Genomic DNA, 14,328 nt, shown 5'->3' on the forward strand with positions numbered 1-14,328 from the left:
GACGAAGCTCAATCGTGGAGCAGTCTACCTTCATCTGATTAGCGACAACGTCAACCAAAGAGTGGGATACAAGACTGAGCGTAGTTAAGAGTTTCTCACTATTAGTTACGTTCACACTTCAACAGAGTTGTGACAAGGCGAGTGCAAAGAGATCAGGAAAGCCAGTATGAAGCGAACTTGAAGTAGTCTTGAAGAAATGGATACTAAATTTTGCAGGCCAGAATGGAGCTACGAGCGTTCTGAGTTACTGAATACCGGTGCACTATGGGAGCAAGAGCATTTGACAGTAAAATGAGGCGATATCGGTGTAGCACACGACATTTATTATCCCGCACACGCAGACGTGACGTTATCTCGGAAATGGAATCCGAAAACGGGTTTAAAAAAAGTCGTGCTTCCGCCCGGGATCGAACCGGGGACCTTCTGCGTGTAACGCAGACGTGATAACCGCTACACCACGGAAACGACGGTTTTGCCGTTGTACTACCTGGAAAACCGTAGCTCCAACAGATTTTTCCTGCGTAAGCAAGGGCATCGGCTACGAGCTCCGTCCGATTCTAGAAGTTGCTATAGTAAAAGACAACGATAAAAACAATCAAACCGCAACAGCCAGGGAGAACGCTGGGTGAGCAGCAGCTCTGCACGGTGATACCAAGAACGGAGGCGATAGTCATGTGCATCGAGAAGGCTCGTTGGTCTAGGGGTATGATTCCTGCTTCGGGTGCAGGAGGTCCCGGGTTCAAATCCCGGACGAGCCCTTGCGTTTTGTGCAAACGTGTGGCGACTACCGGCATGCCGGCGGCTGTTCCGCGCATTTCCTGCCCTCCAGGTAAGCACAAAAACCAAGTAGCCGGTTCTGAAAGAGTTTCACGTATCATTTGAGCCATCTGCAGCCTGGTGGTTGGACGTTTGAAATTGATTTAAATGTTCACAGTAGAGATTGTAGCAAGTGTCTTGTTGAGTGCGACGAAAAAGTGATTACGCCCGGAATCGAAACGGAGACCTTCTGCCTGTTAGGCAGACGTGATAACCGCTACACCACGGAAACTGCTATGCTCTGAGATCCACATGTGACACAACTTGCAGGACGATCACAACTTTGGCGTAAAAATCACTTTGCGGAAACGCACAATGCAGGTATTTCGCATTCGTACGCAACAATCGACAGCACCCTTGCCTGTTTGAATGCCACCACGAATAAGAGCCCAAGAAGTCGTCGGACAAGCTCGCGGCCGAGTCCTCGGTAGCATCAGCTACTCTTGCTTTCCGTACGAGCTACCGTCAATTCACGCAGTCGCTATTGCATATGATGTCACCAAAAGCAATCACTTCGTTAGCGGCAAGGAGCCCGGGCCCAGCGGTAGCTCTACATGGAGGCACCAGCAGCCCCGACAGGCCGCCGCTGGCGCGCCGGCGCCCGGACCCGCGACCCCTAATGACGTTGCAGTCGATGTATTTCTTAATATCGCTTTTGGAAGAAGCAAGCCAGGTGTAAATCACACAGTATTTTACTGATGATCTGGAAACGCAAATTTAGAACAAGTAGAACATTATATAAAATTTGTTGTGTGGTCGAGCGGAACCCACCCTTCGCTCTTCCCAGATTATCGTTGCTGCACGGAATGATTGTTAAAGCACCGACGGCTTCAGAGTTCGTCTTCTCCAACGTTTGCTTTTGCAGTACATTCCGCAATCTTTTCGTTATGAGTCGTCTGTTTCGGTTTCCCGATGTAGTTTTGCTCACACCTCCCGACTTCTCTTAACCCCGAGCCACCACTAGCAGAAAATTCCGCACTGCAGTCCGGTCAATCTGCAGAGCTCGATAAGAGCATCGCGGTCGTTCCTGAGCTAATGAAACGGCCGTGTCTGTAGTTGTTCCCAGATGTCTCCCACAGAAACGGCCTCCCGGACGCCTGCATTACAGGAGTACGCCCCTACTCCCAGCCATACAATTGCATTTGAAAGCAGAATAACATGAGCTACAGAGCAACTCCGACTTTTGTGTCTGACCTACTTTTAATGATACTGTGGTCGGTTTAGTTACTACTATCGCTGCTGGACGAAGCAGACCAGTTGAAAGCCACACGGTATTCTTGTAACGAACAGGTAATGGAAATTTAGGTAAAACGATATCAAAAAAAGTTGCGTGGTGGAGCGACACATACAGTTGGCTCTTCGTAGATGATCATTGCTGCACGGAATAATTCTTAAGGCACCGACGCCTTCAGGAGTCGTGTTTGGAAGTTTTGCTTGCAGTATATTCCGCTATCTTTTCGTTATGAGTTGGTGTTTCGGATTCCCGGTGTTCTTTTGTTTAGTGCATTTGCCTTCCCTTGATGCTAAGAAAGCACATGACGAAAGTGAAACACCACCGTCTGTTCATCTGCAGAGCGCGATGAAATTATTCACTCTACATTCATTGCCTTTAATATTCTTTCCATCAGTGGTGGGCGCTGCCTTCAGAAAGCGCTTTTCTTTCTGATTTACATGAAAGTTTGTGTTCCTCGGAGCTGGACTGCTTGGGATTACCTTCACTGCCACCGGCAAGTGGCTCGTTGGTCTAGGGGTATGATTCCTGCTTTGGGTGCAGGAGGTCCCGGGTTCAAATCCCGGACGAGCCCTACCGTTTTGACCGTGCTGAAGAGTAGGTGGAGCTCACCCACGTTTGTAGCTCTGCAATGAAGAACAGATGCGTGCCGCAGCACGCTGTGTGTGGCCCTACGGTCATGAAGGGACCGTTTGATATGGCAAGAATCTGATACCAGTAAATTACATAGGTCGATTTCTGTAGAAGAGCCGACAGTAATCTTGCATGCAACGGAAAACAAAGGTTGTCTTTGCAGAACGTGTGCACCGTGAGTGGAGACGAAGCTCAATCGTGGAGCAGTCTACCTTCATCTGATTAGCGACAACGTCAACCAAAGAGTGGGATACAAGACTGAGCGTAGTTAAGAGTTTCTCACTATTAGTTACGTTCACACTTCAACAGAGTTGTGACAAGGCGAGTGCAAAGAGATCAGGAAAGCCAGTATGAAGCGAACTTGAAGTAGTCTTGAAGAAATGGATACTAAATTTTGCAGGCCAGAATGGAGCTACGAGCGTTCTGAGTTACTGAATACCGGTGCACTATGGGAGCAAGAGCATTTGACAGTAAAATGAGGCGATATCGGTGTAGCACACGACATTTATTATCCCGCACACGCAGACGTGACGTTATCTCGGAAATGGAATCCGAAAACGGGTTTAAAAAAAGTCGTGCTTCCGCCCGGGATCGAACCGGGGACCTTCTGCGTGTAACGCAGACGTGATAACCGCTACACCACGGAAACGACGGTTTTGCCGTTGTACTACCTGGAAAACCGTAGCTCCAACAGATTTTTCCTGCGTAAGCAAGGGCATCGGCTACGAGCTCCGTCCGATTCTAGAAGTTGCTATAGTAAAAGACAACGATAAAAACAATCAAACCGCAACAGCCAGGGAGAACGCTGGGTGAGCAGCAGCTCTGCACGGTGATACCAAGAACGGAGGCGATAGTCATGTGCATCGAGAAGGCTCGTTGGTCTAGGGGTATGATTCCTGCTTCGGGTGCAGGAGGTCCCGGGTTCAAATCCCGGACGAGCCCTTGCGTTTTGTGCAAACGTGTGGCGACTACCGGCATGCCGGCGGCTGTTCCGCGCATTTCCTGCCCTCCAGGTAAGCACAAAAACCAAGTAGCCGGTTCTGAAAGAGTTTCACGTATCATTTGAGCCATCTGCAGCCTGGTGGTTGGACGTTTGAAATTGATTTAAATGTTCACAGTAGAGATTGTAGCAAGTGTCTTGTTGAGTGCGACGAAAAAGTGATTACGCCCGGAATCGAAACGGAGACCTTCTGCCTGTTAGGCAGACGTGATAACCGCTACACCACGGAAACTGCTAAGCTCTGAGATCCACATGTGACACAACTTGCAGGACGATCACAACTTTGGCGTAAAAATCACTTTGCGGAAACGCACAATGCAGGTATTTCGCATTCGTACGCAACAATCGACAGCACCCTTGCCTGTTTGAATGCCACCACGAATAAGAGCCCAAGAAGTCGTCGGACAAGCTCGCGGCCGAGTCCTCGGTAGCATCAGCTACTCTTGCTTTCCGTACGAGCTACCGTCAATTCGCGCAGTCGCTATTGCATATGATGTCACCAAAAGCAATCACTTCGTTAGCGGCAAGGAGCCCGGGCCCAGCGGTAGCTCTACATGGAGGCACCAGCAGCCCCGACAGGCCGCCGCTGGCGCGCCGGCGCCCGGACCCGCGACCCCTAATGACGTTGCAGTCGATGTATTTCTTAATATCGCTTTTGGAAGAAGCAAGCCAGGTGTAAATCACACAGTATTTTACTGATGATCTGGAAACGCAAATTTAGAACAAGTAGAACATTATATAAAATTTGTTGTGTGGTCGAGCGGAACCCACCCTTCGCTCTTCCCAGGTTATCGTTGCTGCACGGAATGATTGTTAAAGCACCGACGGCTTCAGAGTTCGTCTTCTCCAACGTTTGCTTTTGCAGTACATTCCGCAATCTTTTCGTTATGAGTCGTCTGTTTCGGTTTCCCGATGTAGTTTTGCTCACACCTCCCGACTTCTCTTAACCCCGAGCCACCACTAGCAGAAAATTCCGCACTGCAGTCCGGTCAATCTGCAGAGCTCGATAAGAGCATCGCGGTCGTTCCTGAGCTAATGAAACGGCCGTGTCTGTAGTTGTTCCCAGATGTCTCCCACAGAAACGGCCTCCCGGACGCCTGCATTACAGGAGTACGCCCCTACTCCCAGCCATACAATTGCATTTGAAAGCAGAATAACATGAGCTACAGAGCAACTCCGACTTTTGAGTCTGACCTACTTTTAATGATACTGTGGTCGGTTTAGTTACTACTATCGCTGCTGGACGAAGCAGACCAGTTGAAAGCCACACGGTATTCTTGTAACGAACAGGTAATGGAAATTTAGGTAAAACGATATCAAAAAAAGTTGCGTGGTGGAGCGACACATACAGTTGGCTCTTCGTAGATGATCATTGCTGCACGGAATAATTCTTAAGGCACCGACGCCTTCAGGAGTCGTGTTTGGAAGTTTTGCTTGCAGTATATTCCGCTATCTTTTGGTTATGAGTTGGTGTTTCGGATTCCCGGTGTTCTTTTGTTTAGTGCATTTGCCTTCCCTTGATGCTAAGAAAGCACATGACGAAAGTGAAACACCACCGTCTGTTCATCTGCAGAGCGCGATGAAATTATTCACTCTACATTCATTGCCTTTAATATTCTTTCCATCAGTGGTGGGCGTTGCCTTCAGAAAGCGCTTTTCTTTCTGATTTACATGAAAGTTTGTGTTCCTCGGAGCTGGACTGCTTGGGATTACCTTCACTGCCACCGGCAAGTGGCTCGTTGGTCTAGGGGTATGATTCCTGCTTTGGGTGCAGGAGGTCCCGGGTTCAAATCCCGGACGAGCCCTACCGTTTTGACCGTGCTGAAGAGTAGGTGGAGCTCACCCACGTTTGTAGCTCTGCAATGAAGAACAGATGCGTGCCGCAGCACGCTGTGTGTGGCCCTACGGTCATGAAGGGACCGTTTGATATGGCAAGAATCTGATACCAGTAAATTACATAGGTCGATTTCTGTAGAAGAGCCGACAGTAATCTTGCATGCAACGGAAAACAAAGGTTGTCTTTGCAGAACGTGTGCACCGTGAGTGGAGACGAAGCTCAATCGTGGAGCAGTCTACCTTCATCTGATTAGCGACAACGTCAACCAAAGAGTGGGATACAAGACTGAGCGTAGTTAAGAGTTTCTCACTATTAGTTACGTTCACACTTCAACAGAGTTGTGACAAGGCGAGTGCAAAGAGATCAGGAAAGCCAGTATGAAGCGAACTTGAAGTAGTCTTGAAGAAATGGATACTAAATTTTGCAGGCCAGAATGGAGCTACGAGCGTTCTGAGTTACTGAATACCGGTGCACTATGGGAGCAAGAGCATTTGACAGTAAAATGAGGCGATATCGGTGTAGCACACGACATTTATTATCCCGCACACGCAGACGTGACGTTATCTCGGAAATGGAATCCGAAAACGGGTTTAAAAAAAGTCGTGCTTCCGCCCGGGATCGAACCGGGGACCTTCTGCGTGTAAAGCAGACGTGATAACCGCTACACCACGGAAACGACGGTTTTGCCGTTGTACTACCTGGAAAACCGTAGCTCCAACAGATTTTTCCTGCGTAAGCAAGGGCATCGGCTACGAGCTCCGTCCGATTCTAGAAGTTGCTATAGTAAAAGACAACGATAAAAACAATCAAACCGCAACAGCCAGGGAGAACGCTGGGTGAGCAGCAGCTCTGCACGGTGATACCAAGAACGGAGGCGATAGTCCTGTGCATCGAGAAGGCTCGTTGGTCTAGGGGTATGATTCCTGCTTCGGGTGCAGGAGGTCCCGGGTTCAAATCCCGGACGAGCCCTTGCGTTTTGTGCAAACGTGTGGCGACTACCGGCATGCCGGCGGCTGTTCCGCGCATTTCCTGCCCTCCAGGTAAGCACAAAAACCAAGTAGCCGGTTCTGAAAGAGTTTCACGTATCATTTGAGCCATCTGCAGCCTGGTGGTTGGACGTTTGAAATTGATTTAAGTGTTCACAGTAGAGATTGTAGCAAGTGTCTTGTTGAGTGCGACGAAAAAGTGATTACGCCCGGAATCGAAACGGAGACCTTCTGCCTGTTAGGCAGACGTGATAACCGCTACACCACGGAAACTGCTAAGCTCTGAGATCCACATGTGACACAACTTGCAGGACGATCACAACTTTGGCGTAAAAATCACTTTGCGGAAACGCACAATGCAGGTATTTCGCATTCGTACGCAACAATCGACAGCACCCTTGCCTGTTTGAATGCCACCACGAATAAGAGCCCAAGAAGTCGTCGGACAAGCTCGCGGCCGAGTCCTCGGTAGCATCAGCTACTCTTGCTTTCCGTACGAGCTACCGTCAATTCGCGCAGTCGCTATTGCATATGATGTCACCAAAAGCAATCACTTCGTTAGCGGCAAGGAGCCCGGGCCCAGCGGTAGCTCTACATGGAGGCACCAGCAGCCCCGACAGGCCGCCGCTGGCGCGCCGGCGCCCGGACCCGCGACCCCTAATGACGTTGCAGTCGATGTATTTCTTAATATCGCTTTTGGAAGAAGCAAGCCAGGTGTAAATCACACAGTATTTTACTGATGATCTGGAAACGCAAATTTAGAACAAGTAGAACATTATATAAAATTTGTTGTGTGGTCGAGCGGAACCCACCCTTCGCTCTTCCCAGGTTATCGTTGCTGCACGGAATGATTGTTAAAGCACCGACGGCTTCAGAGTTCGTCTTCTCCAACGTTTGCTTTTGCAGTACATTCCGCAATCTTTTCGTTATGAGTCGTCTGTTTCGGTTTCCCGATGTAGTTTTGCTCACACCTCCCGACTTCTCTTAACCCCGAGCCACCACTAGCAGAAAATTCCGCACTGCAGTCCGGTCAATCTGCAGAGCTCGATAAGAGCATCGCGGTCGTTCCTGAGCTAATGAAACGGCCGTGTCTGTAGTTGTTCCCAGATGTCTCCCACAGAAACGGCCTCCCGGACGCCTGCATTACAGGAGTACGCCCCTACTCCCAGCCATACAATTGCATTTGAAAGCAGAATAACATGAGCTACAGAGCAACTCCGACTTTTGAGTCTGACCTACTTTTAATGATACTGTGGTCGGTTTAGTTACTACTATCGCTGCTGGACGAAGCAGACCAGTTGAAAGCCACACGGTATTCTTGTAACGAACAGGTAATGGAAATTTAGGTAAAACGATATCAAAAAAAGTTGCGTGGTGGAGCGACACATACAGTTGGCTCTTCGTAGATGATCATTGCTGCACGGAATAATTCTTAAGGCACCGACGCCTTCAGGAGTCGTGTTTGGAAGTTTTGCTTGCAGTATATTCCGCTATCTTTTGGTTATGAGTTGGTGTTTCGGATTCCCGGTGTTCTTTTGTTTAGTGCATTTGCCTTCCCTTGATGCTAAGAAAGCACATGACGAAAGTGAAACACCACCGTCTGTTCATCTGCAGAGCGCGATGAAATTATTCACTCTACATTCATTGCCTTTAATATTCTTTCCATCAGTGGTGGGCGCTGCCTTCAGAAAGCGCTTTTCTTTCTGATTTACATGAAAGTTTGTGTTCCTCGGAGCTGGACTGCTTGGGATTACCTTCACTGCCACCGGCAAGTGGCTCGTTGGTCTAGGGGTATGATTCCTGCTTTGGGTGCAGGAGGTCCCGGGTTCAAATCCCGGACGAGCCCTACCGTTTTGACCGTGCTGAAGAGTAGGTGGAGCTCACCCACGTTTGTAGCTCTGCAATGAAGAACAGATGCGTGCCGCAGCACGCTGTGTGTGGCCCTACGGTCATGAAGGGACCGTTTGATATGGCAAGAATCTGATACCAGTAAATTACATAGGTCGATTTCTGTAGAAGAGCCGACAGTAATCTTGCATGCAACGGAAAACAAAGGTTGTCTTTGCAGAACGTGTGCACCGTGAGTGGAGACGAAGCTCAATCGTGGAGCAGTCTACCTTCATCTGATTAGCGACAACGTCAACCAAAGAGTGGGATACAAGACTGAGCGTAGTTAAGAGTTTCTCACTATTAGTTACGTTCACACTTCAACAGAGTTGTGACAAGGCGAGTGCAAAGAGATCAGGAAAGCCAGTATGAAGCGAACTTGAAGTAGTCTTGAAGAAATGGATACTAAATTTTGCAGGCCAGAATGGAGCTACGAGCGTTCTGAGTTACTGAATACCGGTGCACTATGGGAGCAAGAGCATTTGACAGTAAAATGAGGCGATATCGGTGTAGCACACGACATTTATTATCCCGCACACGCAGACGTGACGTTATCTCGGAAATGGAATCCGAAAACGGGTTTAAAAAAAGTCGTGCTTCCGCCCGGGATCGAACCGGGGACCTTCTGCGTGTAACGCAGACGTGATAACCGCTACACCACGGAAACGACGGTTTTGCCGTTGTACTACCTGGAAAACCGTAGCTCCAACAGATTTTTCCTGCGTAAGCAAGGGCATCGGCTACGAGCTCCGTCCGATTCTAGAAGTTGCTATAGTAAAAGACAACGATAAAAACAATCAAACCGCAACAGCCAGGGAGAACGCTGGGTGAGCAGCAGCTCTGCACGGTGATACCAAGAACGGAGGCGATAGTCATGTGCATCGAGAAGGCTCGTTGGTCTAGGGGTATGATTCCTGCTTCGGGTGCAGGAGGTCCCGGGTTCAAATCCCGGACGAGCCCTTGCGTTTTGTGCAAACGTGTGGCGACTACCGGCATGCCGGCGGCTGTTCCGCGCATTTCCTGCCCTCCAGGTAAGCACAAAAACCAAGTAGCCGGTTCTGAAAGAGTTTCACGTATCATTTGAGCCATCTGCAGCCTGGTGGTTGGACGTTTGAAATTGATTTAAATGTTCACAGTAGAGATTGTAGCAAGTGTCTTGTTGAGTGCGACGAAAAAGTGATTACGCCCGGAATCGAAACGGAGACCTTCTGCCTGTTAGGCAGACGTGATAACCGCTACACCACGGAAACTGCTAAGCTCTGAGATCCACATGTGACACAACTTGCAGGACGATCACAACTTTGGCGTAAAAATCACTTTGCGGAAACGCACAATGCAGGTATTTCGCATTCGTACGCAACAATCGACAGCACCCTTGCCTGTTTGAATGCCACCACGAATAAGAGCCCAAGAAGTCGTCGGACAAGCTCGCGGCCGAGTCCTCGGTAGCATCAGCTACTCTTGCTTTCCGTACGAGCTACCGTCAATTCGCGCAGTCGCTATTGCATATGATGTCACCAAAAGCAATCACTTCGTTAGCGGCAAGGAGCCCGGGCCCAGCGGTAGCTCTACATGGAGGCACCAGCAGCCCCGACAGGCCGCCGCTGGCGCGCCGGCGCCCGGACCCGCGACCCCTAATGACGTTGCAGTCGATGTATTTCTTAATATCGCTTTTGGAAGAAGCAAGCCAGGTGTAAATCACACAGTATTTTACTGATGATCTGGAAACGCAAATTTAGAACAAGTAGAACATTATATAAAATTTGTTGTGTGGTCGAGCGGAACCCACCCTTCGCTCTTCCCAGGTTATCGTTGCTGCACGGAATGATTGTTAAAGCACCGACGGCTTCAGAGTTCGTCTTCTCCAACGTTTGCTTTTGCAGTACATTCCGCAATCTTTTCGTTATGAGTCGTCTGTTTCGGTTTCCCGATGTAGTTTTGCTCACACCTCCCGACTTCTCTTAACCCCGAGCCACCACTAGCAGAAAATTCCGCACTGCAGTCCGGTCAATCTGCAGAGCTCGATAAGAGCATCGCGGTCGTTCCTGAGCTAATGAAACGGCCGTGTCTGTAGTTGTTCCCACATGTCTCCCACAGAAACGGCCTCCCGGACGCCTGCATTACAGGAGTACGCCCCTACTCCCAGCCATACAATTGCATTTGAAAGCAGAATAACATGAGCTACAGAGCAACTCCGACTTTTGAGTCTGACCTACTTTTAATGATACTGTGGTCGGTTTAGTTACTACTATCGCTGCTGGACGAAGCAGACCAGTTGAAAGCCACACGGTATTCTTGTAACGAACAGGTAATGGAAATTTAGGTAAAACGATATCAAAAAAAGTTGCGTGGTGGAGCGACACATACAGTTGGCTCTTCGTAGATGATCATTGCTGCACGGAATAATTCTTAAGGCACCGACGCCTTCAGGAGTCGTGTTTGGAAGTTTTGCTTGCAGTATATTCCGCTATCTTTTGGTTATGAGTTGGTGTTTCGGATTCCCGGTGTTCTTTTGTTTAGTGCATTTGCCTTCCCTTGATGCTAAGAAAGCACATGACGAAAGTGAAACACCACCGTCTGTTCATCTGCAGAGCGCGATGAAATTATTCACTCTACATTCATTGCCTTTAATATTCTTTCCATCAGTGGTGGGCGCTGCCTTCAGAAAGCGCTTTTCTTTCTGATTTACATGAAAGTTTGTGTTCCTCGGAGCTGGACTGCTTGGGATTACCTTCACTGCCACCGGCAAGTGGCTCGTTGGTCTAGGGGTATGATTCCTGCTTTGGGTGCAGGAGGTCCCGGGTTCAAATCCCGGACGAGCCCTACCGTTTTGACCGTGCTGAAGAGTAGGTGGAGCTCACCCACGTTTGTAGCTCTGCAATGAAGAACAGATGCGTGCCGCAGCACGCTGTGTGTGGCCCTACGGTCATGAAGGGACCGTTTGATATGGCAAGAATCTGATACCAGTAAATTACATAGGTCGATTTCTGTAGAAGAGCCGACAGTAATCTTGCATGCAACGGAAAACAAAGGTTGTCTTTGCAGAACGTGTGCACCGTGAGTGGAGACGAAGCTCAATCGTGGAGCAGTCTACCTTCATCTGATTAGCGACAACGTCAACCAAAGAGTGGGATACAAGACTGAGCGTAGTTAAGAGTTTCTCACTATTAGTTACGTTCACACTTCAACAGAGTTGTGACAAGGCGAGTGCAAAGAGATCAGGAAAGCCAGTATGAAGCGAACTTGAAGTAGTCTTGAAGAAATGGATACTAAATTTTGCAGGCCATAATGGAGCTACGAGCGTTCTGAGTTACTGAATACCGGTGCACTATGGGAGCAAGAGCATTTGACAGTAAAATGAGGCGATATCGGTGTAGCACACGACATTTATTATCCCGCACACGCAGACGTGACGTTATCTCGGAAATGGAATCCGAAAACGGGTTTAAAAAAAGTCGTGCTTCCGCCCGGGATCGAACCGGGGACCTTCTGCGTGTAAAGCAGACGTGATAACCGCTACACCACGGAAACGACGGTTTTGCCGTTGTACTACCTGGAAAACCGTAGCTCCAACAGATTTTTCCTGCGTAAGCAAGGGCATCGGCTACGAGCTCCGTCCGATTCTAGAAGTTGCTATAGTAAAAGACAACGATAAAAACAATCAAACCGCAACAGCCAGGGAGAACGCTGGGTGAGCAGCAGCTCTGCACGGTGATACCAAGAACGGAGGCGATAGTCATGTGCATCGAGAAGGCTCGTTGGTCTAGGGGGTATTCTGGCTTTAGCCGTCGCCGCGGTCGGACGTGCTTGTTGTTTACTCCGCGTACGTTAGCGCTATCGCCGGTGTTTGGTGTTTACGTGAAGTTAGCTGTACATTTTCGCTGTTATTTTTTGAGTGGTGTCTCTGATAAGTGTTTTTATAGTGCTTTCGTCCGTTCCACGTTTCGTGCTTCGCCGCAATTTCGGTTGTTGCCGGAATTTCGTCGGAACCGACGACCATGTCTGACACCGTCAGGAAGAATACTTTAGTCTTCTCGTTCGAGAAAGAAACACGGCCGGTCCAACCCACTGCGCTGGAAATCCACGATTGGCTGACTGAGGTAATCGGTATAAATTCTGACTCTGTTCATACCACGCAATTAGATGCTGAAAAATACTGTGTTTTTGTTAAATTTCTGAACTCAGTAACAGTCGATAAGTTGCTTGCAAAATGGGGTAATTCCGTCGAATTTGTTCATCGAGACGGTTCAAAAAGTAATGTCTCTGTACGAAAAGCTGATATCATGTACACCAATGTCAGGATTTTGAATGTTCCAATTGAAATTGATAATCAGTTGATCAAGGACGCTCTATCTAAATATGGCGAAGTTAAATCTATCTATAACGAAAGATGGTCGAAGCTATACAAGATACAGTGTTTTAATGGCATTAGATCCGTTGAAATGGAGGTGAAAGCCAACATTCCGTCCCATATATCCGTTGCAGGCCATAAAGCACATGTTGTGTATTCTGGTCAGGAGCGCACGTGCAATATTTGCAATGAGACAGGTCATTTCCGACAAGATTGTCCGCGCCGTGTTTTTGTTCTTCGGAACAATCTAACACAGCGTCAAAAACTGACCCTCAGCGATGTCTTACCAAATAGCACTTCCCTTCTTTCGGTTAACGACAGTGGTGCATGTACTTCTGCAGTGCCCGCCATAACTACTACGGAGTTCCCTCCCCTGAGCGTCATTACATCACACCCTTCTGTTCCCGATTGCGATCTCCCGAATAAGAAGCGACCGTTGGAAACGACCGATGACGGCTCGGACGGCGAGTCCGCCCGTAATTCGCCTTCCACCCGCAAGCAGAAGCAGTGTAATGCGGATGTGCTCGAGGAAACAAACAGTACATGTATTGACGTGACGACAGCCGCTGAGGCAACCCGGCCGCTGTCGGCGGCTGAACAGGTACAAACGGTCCACGGAGGGGACGCAGTAACGATTGTCGCGGAGACGGATGAGGCGCACTCCGAAGCACAGGAGGTGACGGAGCGGAACCCAACTCAAGAACTTACAGACCCACAAACCGCCGACTCAGTCAGTGCTCTGGAGCTAGTGACGGAAGAACAAGGAAATGGCACTCGTAAAAAGGACGCTGTTGAGGCAGCTTCGGTCACAACGGTGGTAAAGATAGACAATCCGAATGACGGCGCGTTGAACCAAGATGTCCGAAGACGCCGACTCAAACCGCAACCTACTCTCAAAGCTTCCCGTAACCAAAGCAAACAACAACCAGCACAAGAGGAAGCGACGGCCAAGAACGTCTTGTATGAAATCATCACGGAAAGACCTAAGGAGGTACCTTCAAGTGACATTAGTGATGCAAAGCCCCTCGGTAAAACTAAAACCCGAGATGTTCGGAATCCTGCACCAAAATGAGGCTGTAAGATGAAAAAAAAAAAGGATTTTGTTGAACCAGTTTCATTTCTAATTGTACTACTGTCTTAGTCATATTTCAGAGGAACCAGATGAAGTGTTTACCGAGCTTCAAATACTGACTATTCTTTTAGATGTTTGTTTAAGCGGAGTCGTTTCTCCCTTCTAGAAGCTGCACATCTCTTTTCTTTTTTTTTATTAATATTTTGTTATCTTTTTAATCACTTATTTACTTTTTATGCAAACTAAATGTCCCAGGCATATACAATTACGACTATCAATATTAACAGGATTACATCCGTGACTAAAGTTACAGCGCTCAAGGATTATTTATATGAGTCAGGGACGGACATTGCTTTCCTACAGGAAGTAGTGCTGACTAATCTTACAGTGCCTGGATATTTGGCGATTTTAAATGTCTCACTTGACACCAACGTCGGTACTGCAATTTTAATCAGGGAGGGGATTCCTGTCTCGGATATCGAGAGGTTGGACTCCGGCAGAGCGATAGGTATAAA

General features: G+C 48.5%; 13 non-coding genes across 13 annotated transcripts; 8 read left to right on the forward strand and 5 right to left on the reverse strand.

Annotated features, from left to right (window-relative positions):
• Positions 1-392: 392 nt before the first annotated feature.
• On the reverse strand, positions 393-465 carry Trnav-uac (transfer RNA valine (anticodon UAC)). Its single transcript has one exon. It is a non-coding gene; the product is annotated as a tRNA-Val (tRNA).
• A 221-nt stretch (positions 466-686) lies between these two features.
• On the forward strand, positions 687-758 carry Trnap-cgg (transfer RNA proline (anticodon CGG)). Its single transcript has one exon. It is a non-coding gene; the product is annotated as a tRNA-Pro (tRNA).
• Positions 759-2,549: 1,791 nt separating this feature from the next.
• Trnap-ugg (transfer RNA proline (anticodon UGG)) lies at positions 2,550-2,621 on the forward strand. The gene has a single exon. It is a non-coding gene; the product is annotated as a tRNA-Pro (tRNA).
• A 635-nt stretch (positions 2,622-3,256) lies between these two features.
• Positions 3,257-3,329, reverse strand: Trnav-uac (transfer RNA valine (anticodon UAC)). Its single transcript has one exon. It is a non-coding gene; the product is annotated as a tRNA-Val (tRNA).
• Positions 3,330-3,550: 221 nt separating this feature from the next.
• Trnap-cgg (transfer RNA proline (anticodon CGG)) lies at positions 3,551-3,622 on the forward strand. The gene has a single exon. It is a non-coding gene; the product is annotated as a tRNA-Pro (tRNA).
• Positions 3,623-5,413: 1,791 nt separating this feature from the next.
• On the forward strand, positions 5,414-5,485 carry Trnap-ugg (transfer RNA proline (anticodon UGG)). Its single transcript has one exon. It is a non-coding gene; the product is annotated as a tRNA-Pro (tRNA).
• Positions 5,486-6,120: 635 nt separating this feature from the next.
• On the reverse strand, positions 6,121-6,193 carry Trnav-uac (transfer RNA valine (anticodon UAC)). Its single transcript has one exon. It is a non-coding gene; the product is annotated as a tRNA-Val (tRNA).
• A 221-nt stretch (positions 6,194-6,414) lies between these two features.
• Positions 6,415-6,486, forward strand: Trnap-cgg (transfer RNA proline (anticodon CGG)). The gene has a single exon. It is a non-coding gene; the product is annotated as a tRNA-Pro (tRNA).
• Positions 6,487-8,277: 1,791 nt separating this feature from the next.
• On the forward strand, positions 8,278-8,349 carry Trnap-ugg (transfer RNA proline (anticodon UGG)). Its single transcript has one exon. It is a non-coding gene; the product is annotated as a tRNA-Pro (tRNA).
• Positions 8,350-8,984: 635 nt separating this feature from the next.
• On the reverse strand, positions 8,985-9,057 carry Trnav-uac (transfer RNA valine (anticodon UAC)). The gene has a single exon. It is a non-coding gene; the product is annotated as a tRNA-Val (tRNA).
• A 221-nt stretch (positions 9,058-9,278) lies between these two features.
• On the forward strand, positions 9,279-9,350 carry Trnap-cgg (transfer RNA proline (anticodon CGG)). The gene has a single exon. It is a non-coding gene; the product is annotated as a tRNA-Pro (tRNA).
• Positions 9,351-11,141: 1,791 nt separating this feature from the next.
• Positions 11,142-11,213, forward strand: Trnap-ugg (transfer RNA proline (anticodon UGG)). Its single transcript has one exon. It is a non-coding gene; the product is annotated as a tRNA-Pro (tRNA).
• Positions 11,214-11,848: 635 nt separating this feature from the next.
• On the reverse strand, positions 11,849-11,921 carry Trnav-uac (transfer RNA valine (anticodon UAC)). The gene has a single exon. It is a non-coding gene; the product is annotated as a tRNA-Val (tRNA).
• Positions 11,922-14,328: the final 2,407 nt, after the last annotated feature.

Source organism: Schistocerca gregaria, chromosome 2, assembly GCF_023897955.1.
Source record: "Schistocerca gregaria isolate iqSchGreg1 chromosome 2, iqSchGreg1.2, whole genome shotgun sequence".
NCBI classification, from domain to species: Eukaryota; Metazoa; Arthropoda; class Insecta; order Orthoptera; family Acrididae; genus Schistocerca; species Schistocerca gregaria.